Genomic DNA, 9169 nt, shown 5'->3' on the forward strand with positions numbered 1-9169 from the left:
CTGGGGGGCCAAGGGCTTGTCACTACTGAACAATGACCAACAGGGGATCAAACTGCAAATCATGTTTTGAGGATGAACTTGACCTATGACTCTAGCATGTTTCTAAACCTCATTTATTATGCACATATCTAATTCTGGGCAGCCAAGAGAGCTGGAGGTCTGATTTTTGGTATAAAGTGATAACTATTGAAAACAATTTTTTTTCACAAAATGTCACATGACCTTGTGACCCTTGACCTCAAATATACATATCTGTCAATAACTCAGTAACCACAAGAGCTACACCCTTCATATTTGGTATGAAGGGAGACCTTATGGTACCATATGTCATGCTTCATTAATAATGCACATATCTAATTTTGGGCAAGCCAACAGAGTTAGACGTATGGTTTTTGGTATATAGGGTTAACTATGGGATACAATATTTTTGACAAAATGTGACGTGACCTCGATGACCTTTGACCCAAAATAAACATATATGTCAATAACTCAGTAACCACAAGGGCTACACCCTTCATACTTGGTATGATGGGAGACCTTATGGTACCATATGTCATGCCTCATTAAATATGCAAATATCTAATTTTGGGCAAGCCAATAGAGTTAGAGGTCTGGTTTTTTGTATATAGGGATAACCACAGTCCCTCTATCCACCGGTCTGGAAACGTGGCTGGTTTCTTTGTGACACTCCATGATATGAACCAACACACGATTCACACCTTAAACAAAGGACAATGACAATGATCAACTGGCCGCTATATCGATGTCGCTACCCCCACGATCCTATGACAGCAGCAATGTGACCGTTCAAAAACATGACGTTTGTGGGCTGTTATTTTCAGAATATCACAAACATTACAACTTGTTCACTTTAGAAACACTAAACATTTATTTTTTCATTAAATGGGTAACGTTGCCCCTCTAGATAAAGCTTGAAAGGGACCACACATTATGGTTGCATTATGATCACAATTGAAAAACAAAATGGCCATGCACTGTTCGCAAGTGTCATGGACTATTGCCCGAAATCAAGAAGACAGGCAAAATCAGCTGAATATTGACATCGACAGCTGAGTAGTTCATTACCAAACTTGTTATTGTGTTGACATGATAGCATTTTGTAAAAGGTATTTACTGTGCCTGAGCGCGAGCGTACGTATCGAGAGTTCGCCATATCACAGTCCCTCTAGTGGATAGAGGGACTGTGACCATATTGACGCTACATGGGAAAATGCTAAAACATCAAAAATCTACGTGCATTTCTGCAGTTGTCGTTCCTATTCTGCTCAGTTAACAGACATAATTTCACAGAATATTACACAGAAAACATATTTAGATCATATTTGGAGGCACTGACTACTAGCATTGAAAGAGAAGGGGGACCACAAATTTTCCGGTGTGATTCCAGCCGTTGCTTGTGCTACGTACGTCAACACACTCGCAGCGGTCAACCCCAGAAATTATCGCACACTATCATCATTTACGATGGGATAAGGATCACGAAAAACACACACCGGTTTCAGGATATGATAATTTCTGTCTTCGTGTCATAGATAGACGCAGAGAACACTTAATAGAGCCAAAAACAGCGAAAATTCGAGAGAAAAGCGTACACACAATCGGGGACTGTGGCATGCAGGACAAACCCAAGCTACGCATTATCACGTGACTGGCCCTCGTATCGCGGTTCGGCTGTGTGGTCTAGGTGATTGACACCTTTTACAATAGACGTTTCCAGACCGGTGGATAGAGGGACTGTGGGATAACTATGGGATACAATTTTTGTGAAAAAATGTTACGTGTCCTCGATGACCTTTGACCTCAAATATACATATCTGTCCATAACTCAGTAACCACAAGGGCTACACCCTTCATATTTGGTATGATGGGAGACCTTATGGTACCATAGGTCATGCCTCATTAAATATGCACATATCTAATTCTGGGCAAGCCAATAGAGTTAGAGGTCTGGTTTTTGGTATATGGGGATAAGTATGGGATACAATTTTTTCAACAAAATGTCACGTGACCTCGATGACCTTTGACCTCAAATATACATATCTGTCCATAACTCAGGAACCACAAGGGCTAGACGCTTCTTATTTGGTATGAAGGGAGACCTTATGGTGCAATATCCGGTACCTCATTAAATATGCACATATCTAATTTTGAGCAAGCCAATACAGCTAGAGGTCTGATTTTTTGTATATGGGAATCAGTATGGGATAAAATATTTTTGACAAAATGTCACATGACCCCAATGACCTTTGACCTCAAATATATATATTTGTCCATAACTCTGTAATCAACAGTGCTATACCCTTTGACCCCAAATGTACATATGTACCTAAACATGAGCAACAATTAGTACAAAAACCTTCATGTTTGTTATGATTGCAGATCTCAAGATGACGCCTTATGTTTCTCATCAACTATGCGAGCTGCTCGGCCCCTAAAACGCTGCTTGCAGCTTTAATCTTCTTCTTCTGCCGATTCTTTGTCGACCTAGATCTCTTAAACGGCTGAACGAAAACTTCTCAAATTTGCAGGGCTAATAGGTGTCAATTAGTACTCGTGCACCTGACCCTTGAAATTTTGATTGGTCACGTGACCTGGCGGCCATATTGGATTTTCCAAAAACCTAAAGATGGCTTCTCCAGAAGACGTAGGGGTCTAGTCGATTTGAAATTTTTTGTATAGCAAGCATGACCTAAGGGCTCTAGAATTTGCAAATAAAAATCGCATGCGGTCACTTGACCTTGGCCGCCATATTGAATATTCTAAAATACTCATTTAATCTTTAAAAATCTTCTCCTCCAGAACCAAAACACCGATTGAGCTCAAATTTTACTCATGTCATCATTATAGTGATCTCTTTCAAGTTTGCAAAAATCATTTTGATCGGTCACGTGGTTTGGCCGCCATATTGGATTTTGTGAAATCACAATTTAATCTTTAAAAATCTTCTTCTCAAGAACCGATTCACCGATTGAACTAAAATTTTACATATATCATCTGAAGTGTGATTTCTTTCAAGTTTGCGAAAGGCGTTTGGATCGGTCGCGTGGTTTGGCCGCCATATTGGATTTTGCAAAAAATCGTAATTTAATCTTTAAAAATCTTCTTTTCCAGAACCAAAACACCGATTAAGCTCAAATTTTACTCATGTCATCCTTACAGTGATCTCTTTCAAGTTTGCAAAAGGCATTTTGATCGGTCACGTGGTTTGGCCACCATATTGGATTTTGTGAAATCACAATTTAATCTTTAAAAATCTTCTTCTCCAGAACCAGTTCACCGATTGAACTAAAATTTTACATATATCATCTAAAGTGTGATCTCTTTCAAGTTTGCGAAAGGTGTTTTGATCGGTCACTCGGTTTGGCCGCCATATTGGATTTTGCGAAAATCTGTAATTACATCCTTAAAAATCTTCTTCTGTAGAACAAACATACCGAATCGACAGAAATTGTACATGCATCATCTATAGTGTTATCTCTTTCAAGTTTGTGAAAGGCATTTGGATAGGTCACCTGGCTTTGCCGCCATATTGAATTTGCAAAAAATCGTAATTTACTCTTAAAATTGTCTACTCCAGAACAAACACACAGATTCAATTGAAATTTTATGTATATCATCTAAAGTGTGATCTCTTTCAAGTTTTCGAAAGGCGTTTGGATCGTCACATGGTTTGGCTGCCGTATTTGATTTTGCAAAACTTGTAATTAATCTTTAAAAACATTCTCTTCCAGAACCAATACACAGATTGAACTAAAATTTTACACTCATAATCCCTAGTGGTAGTTCTTCTTAATTTCCGAAGGGCGTTTGGGTCAGTCAGAAGGTTTGACTGCCGTAATGGATATAGCGAAAATCGCAATTTAATCATTAAAAATCTTCTTCTCAAAAACAAACACACAGATTCAACTGACATTTTGCATGTCTTTCTTAGTACGAGCACTTTCAGTTTGCGAAAGGCATTTGGATCGGTTAAGTCGCCTCAATGTTCATAAGGCTGCAGTCTAATACCTCGTCAGTCAAAATATCGATTAGTGATGTATGTTATATTGTGCACTGGAAAGTCAAAGACGGCACAACAGACTGCAATGCCCGCTGTCAAATTCAGCTAGCAGTCACACGAACCCTAATCTCGGCCCTTGTGTAAGGCAACTTTGGCGACCAGCTTTTGTACGCCAGGTGACGTTGTGCAAGTATACTGCCACGGAAGTACGTAGAGGAGTGTGCCACTAGCTTTAAGGGGTGGTCAACTGGTGTGATTGACTGAATAAGAGCGGGACAAGGTCCCACCAGGGCACAACCCTTACCGAAATGACACCCATTTACATTGTGTTTCTTACTTGTAAGAAACATGTGTCATATACATGCTACCTACAGGTTTCAAAACATGTGTCTGACCATATTGATTTTAACTTTCCGTTATGTATTGAAAACATGAACAATACATGTTAGAAGCATGTATGGCTTGAAATCCAGGCAGCTACACCCAAAATCTGTGCTGTTCAATGCAACATGTTTGTCACATGAACGCAACACATCTCTGACATGTTGGCAATCAAGAATCTCTCCTCTTCCATGAAGGTCCCTCAAGGGCACAAGAGCTCCTGGAAAATCTTTCCCGGAGAGCCCAGGATTAGATTTTCTGGATCTCTTCTGGAAAGATTAACAGGTAAGCTGCCACTCGGCCTGGCAATTAGCTGCCTCTCTGCTGGGTAGATTTCCTAATGCTGTGCTTTTTAATCTAAATGCTGTGCTTTATAAAATCAACCTACCTTCTGCACTCTGAATTATAGTCACCCCAACAACTTGAAACTTTTTTATCACTGCTGCTGAGAAACTGCCATCACCTTACCACTTCAGAACACTCTTCTGCACAAACAAAAATAATGCGAGAGCTAAAAAATTTGGTATTAATTAAATTTAATCCACCAGACTTTAAAAGCTGATCAACATAATCAACATCAAACTGTTAAGTTGAAAAAATGTTCAAGTGTCCATAAAGTCAAGAACTTCATATTGCCATGACCATGAGCTCTGTTTAAAAGTGTACGCTGTGATTGTCTGTTATGGTTTCAGTTATTGCTTGACCTGTCATCTTGAGGTTGTCCTATGCATAAGCTGGAAAAAATAAAAAACATCAAGTAAGATATAAAGCTTATTAAGTTTATAACAAAAATATGTAAAATGTTAGAATTGCTAAAAGCTGACAATTTTGACTCTTTCAACAGCTATTAAACATTGAAGAATGAAATTTGCATGTAGTCAGAAAATAAAGAACTATTATATACCCTCAATTTGCGAATGATCCAATGTGATTTGTTGTACAAGTATAAATCTGTTCATATTGCAAATACCTTCAAACTAGTATATCCATAGACAGTAGAATCAATGACATAAAACAAAATTTATTTTTTCATATGATTTATCCCGCGGGAAAAAATGTTGATTTCCCTCTTTATTAAGTCAATGAATCTTTAAAGTTATTCATGTACGGAATAAGACAGAAACGTTGCCATAAAAATTGATCTGTACTTGATCTTAATGTATATATGCCAGAACATTTTATCCAAGTATGTTATTACCTCATTTAAACTTCATGAGTCAATATTGTATGATTTGCAAAGGTTCAAGCGAAGTAAATGTTTATTGGTATAATTCAATTAAAATTATACACAGTCTACTATGTAACGTCCACTCATTTGGTTTGAGTACACTTCATTGCATATGTACATGAACGTTCTCAAGTCAAATTGGAACGCAGCATAGGAAAAAGGTAGGTTTTTGTATTAAAGGCGAGTTCACCAAAGAAGATTTTTAATATTTGTTTTTGGTCACTTATTCAAGAATTGCCATTTTTGCCATTTATAACTTGATAATTTTTACAAAAATGGATAAAAATAGTGGCAGAAGTTGCATTTTTGGGCTTCATCAACTAAATTTATTTTGAATGATGAGAAAAATAGACCAAGCATTGGAGCTTTCATCAAATGATATGGCAGGGTGCATCTTCTGATTGGTATGGCATTGTCCACTCTCTCACATTCATGCAAGGCTGTGAGTATTTGCATAGTAAATGTGGTAAATGAAATGAAAAGTGACCCAGCAGGGACTTGCACAGAAGCCGCCAACTTAGGAATTGACTTTTTGGTAATGAGGATCAGTCATACAAATGATGCAGCCAGAGAAATGCAATTTGGGGGTTAAAAGTTGTGACTCACACCAATATACAAATAATAAACAAAATAATTAAAAATAATCGTATAGTGGGGTGAGTCACAATTTCAAATAAAAAAAATACACAATAGTTATGTAAATACACAAAGCCTGGTGTAAACGTTACTGACAATGCCATACCCATTGGAAGATGGTCCCTGCCATATGACCTGATTGAAGCACCAATCTTGGCAGCTTTTCCCATGATGAAGCCCTATAATGCAACTTCTGCCACAGAGTTTATCTTATTTGTAAAAATCTGCGCAAGTTATAAATGGAATAATTGACCTTCAAGCGAGAACATATGTAAATATCACCCTTGGAAAACTCCCTCTTTAAGCCAAGCTCGAGTTGCACAGACTCACTGAGAGTACTATTCATTTAGGAATCCTAAGGTTGAACTTTACTTACCATTTAATGCTTCAAGGTTATGGGTCAGTCTTTGATACCCAGCTCGTAGTTGTTTACTTTTGTGAAACAAAGCTCTGTTTAAGAAAAAAGGTGAAGTACATTATTATAAACACATGATTAGTAATAGTTCCATTTGATGTTTATATTCTGCTCCCCACAGAATCCTTAAAAAGTACTGTGCATTGTTTGAAAACATGTCCTTCACACGTGTAATCACTATTGTTACTGTTGATAAATGAAATCTGTCCAGTTATACATTAGTATACTGAAATAATCTGCTTGATCTAATGAAATATTTCGTCTACAAAAAAAACCTATCATCTGTGCTGTCGCTGTCGCTCATAATGTTCATAAATTGAGAACAAATATAAAAATTTACGGGAAAAAGTAAATGTATGATTGGCCATTTACAATTTTGTTATTTTTGTAGCCTGATTTATTGTTAAGTTTATGAATTCTCAGGAAATATTCTGTCATATCTTGTCTTTCAAAAACTACTCTGCCCCTATCATCAGCCTTTGATCGACACACATGGTGATAGCACAGCCCCTCTACTGTGGTGATAGCCAGCTTTGGAATTTGACTTTGCCTGCATGAGCAGTGAAGTCATGCCAAGTGAATAATTATCAAATTTCTAAGCAATCGGATTTACGGTTTCAGAGGAGAAGGCAATTGTTGACGGACGACAGATGGACAGATGACAACTGAGAAAGTAGCCTGTTTGATAAGCATTGAATTCAGGCAGCAGAGGAAAAAAATAAGAGAAATTGCTAAAACACAGATAAATAAATATCACCACAATTTAATAAATCTGACAGAGGTCAACCCAAGGATCGTGAATATAATTTTCAAAACAAAATGATTTTTTTGACCAAAAACGCTAAAAATTGCCCCCAAGTTACAACCATAGAAAAATTAACCACAATTCTTGGCTTGGCTGTCTGACTGAATTCAATTTTGCCAATGCATTTTATAACAACACAGAAATACAAATGATTTAGCTACACTAGCCCTGCGTACAGGTCTGTGTGTTCTCGGCGTTATACGGCTTCCACCACAGCCTTGCAATGGTCTATGGAGATAACTGGGGCTGATCCGGACCGCAACAAAAACACGGTCTTTTTTGCCGAAATTCTGCTCTATCGGGGCAAAATCCTTTCCCTGCCTACCTTTACCTCCTAACCGACCCAAGAAAAGATGCGATGAACTTCTTCTAACGTCCAAAGCCGTTCGTTTTCTGAAACATAACGTACTCGACAGGTTGTTTACCACTTTGCCCATGGAGGTCGCCATTTTGAATCTCGCTGCAAGAACACAGTTATCTCCATAGACCGTTGCAGGGCTGTGGCTGTGGCCGTATAACGCCAGGAACACACAAACCTGTCCGCAGGGCTAAAACTACACTTACCCTGAGTAATGTAGATGGCATCAAGGGTGGTTTTGTCATCATTCTGCTGCCATTACATGGCAACATTTGAATTCGTGTCAACCACTGGTGGTACAAACTCATGCAGTGACGCCGTCTCGAGAGTCAAATCGCCATTGAATCGCCAGTCTTCCAGGACATGCAGAGGAATCCGCTACAATGGTATTTTACAGAATCAACTCATTTTCTGACGTCTGAATCGTTCTCACAACACACCAAAGTCATGATTTCTTGTGTAAAAATGACAGCGATTACACAGCAACGGAGCTGACACCGGCAGCTGCAAGCTGTCGACGTGGCAGCCTTGAACAGTTCAAATTGACTGTTGATGTCAAATTGACGTTCAAACTGATCAAGCCTCGTTCTGGTTCATAACGGAAGTCAAGCGTCGACCCCGTTTTACTTGCGATCAGAAGATTCGATTCGCTGGGATTTTTTGGCAACTAATTGAAATGTCTGTGCACACAATTTATACGACAATTACGGTTACGATTCTTTGTTTAGAACAAAAACAACTGTTTTTAAGGCGTTTATTTAATGACCTCTGACATCACATGAGTAACCTTTAACACGGAGTCAGCTGTGTATCCTTGATACTATTGATAGACTCATTCAATCGCGCAGCTCAGAGCTGCAGTACTATGAGCATAGAGTAAGTACAAATCTAATGTATTTCGTGCGTCCATCCTTGATATATTTCGTGAAAGTTACTCAAGATGCTTTTAAAGACTACTAGAAACTAATTCTTCGTTAAGGAATATAATTTAAGCAAACTTTAGTTTTGCAGCGAGGCATTCTTGTAAACCCGGAAGTAAGCCCCCTCTTTCTACCTCCATGCTATAACGTAGAGTGACCGTGGCTCTATCGACGACTGAATATCCCTACTGAAACTCAATTTGTTTGTGTCGTAGGGCTGACAATTAACCACATGGTATTTTCGACTCTGACAGTAACTGCTTTCAAGTCACTCGATGTTGAAAACAAAAACCAAATCTACATGAAGATCTTATTGGTCCAGTGCTCGTAAATATGTGTCGTAAATTTAAACAATGAATGTTTACAAACAAAGATGACATTTTTTGTTACCACTCAAAATTATCA

General features: G+C 38.3%; 1 long non-coding RNA gene across 1 annotated transcript; it reads right to left on the reverse strand.

Moving 5' to 3' along the window:
• Positions 1 to 4921: 4921 nt before the first annotated feature.
• On the reverse strand, positions 4922 to 8389 carry LOC139136638 (uncharacterized). The gene is made up of 3 exons (XR_011553214.1): positions 8051 to 8389; positions 6643 to 6716; positions 4922 to 5136 (listed from the first exon to the last, which is right to left on the reverse strand). It is a non-coding gene; the product is annotated as an uncharacterized lncRNA (long non-coding RNA).
• Between the last annotated feature and the right edge of the window lie 780 nt (positions 8390 to 9169).

Source organism: Ptychodera flava, chromosome 7, assembly GCF_041260155.1.
Source record: "Ptychodera flava strain L36383 chromosome 7, AS_Pfla_20210202, whole genome shotgun sequence".
NCBI lineage: Eukaryota > Metazoa > Hemichordata > Enteropneusta > Ptychoderidae > Ptychodera > Ptychodera flava.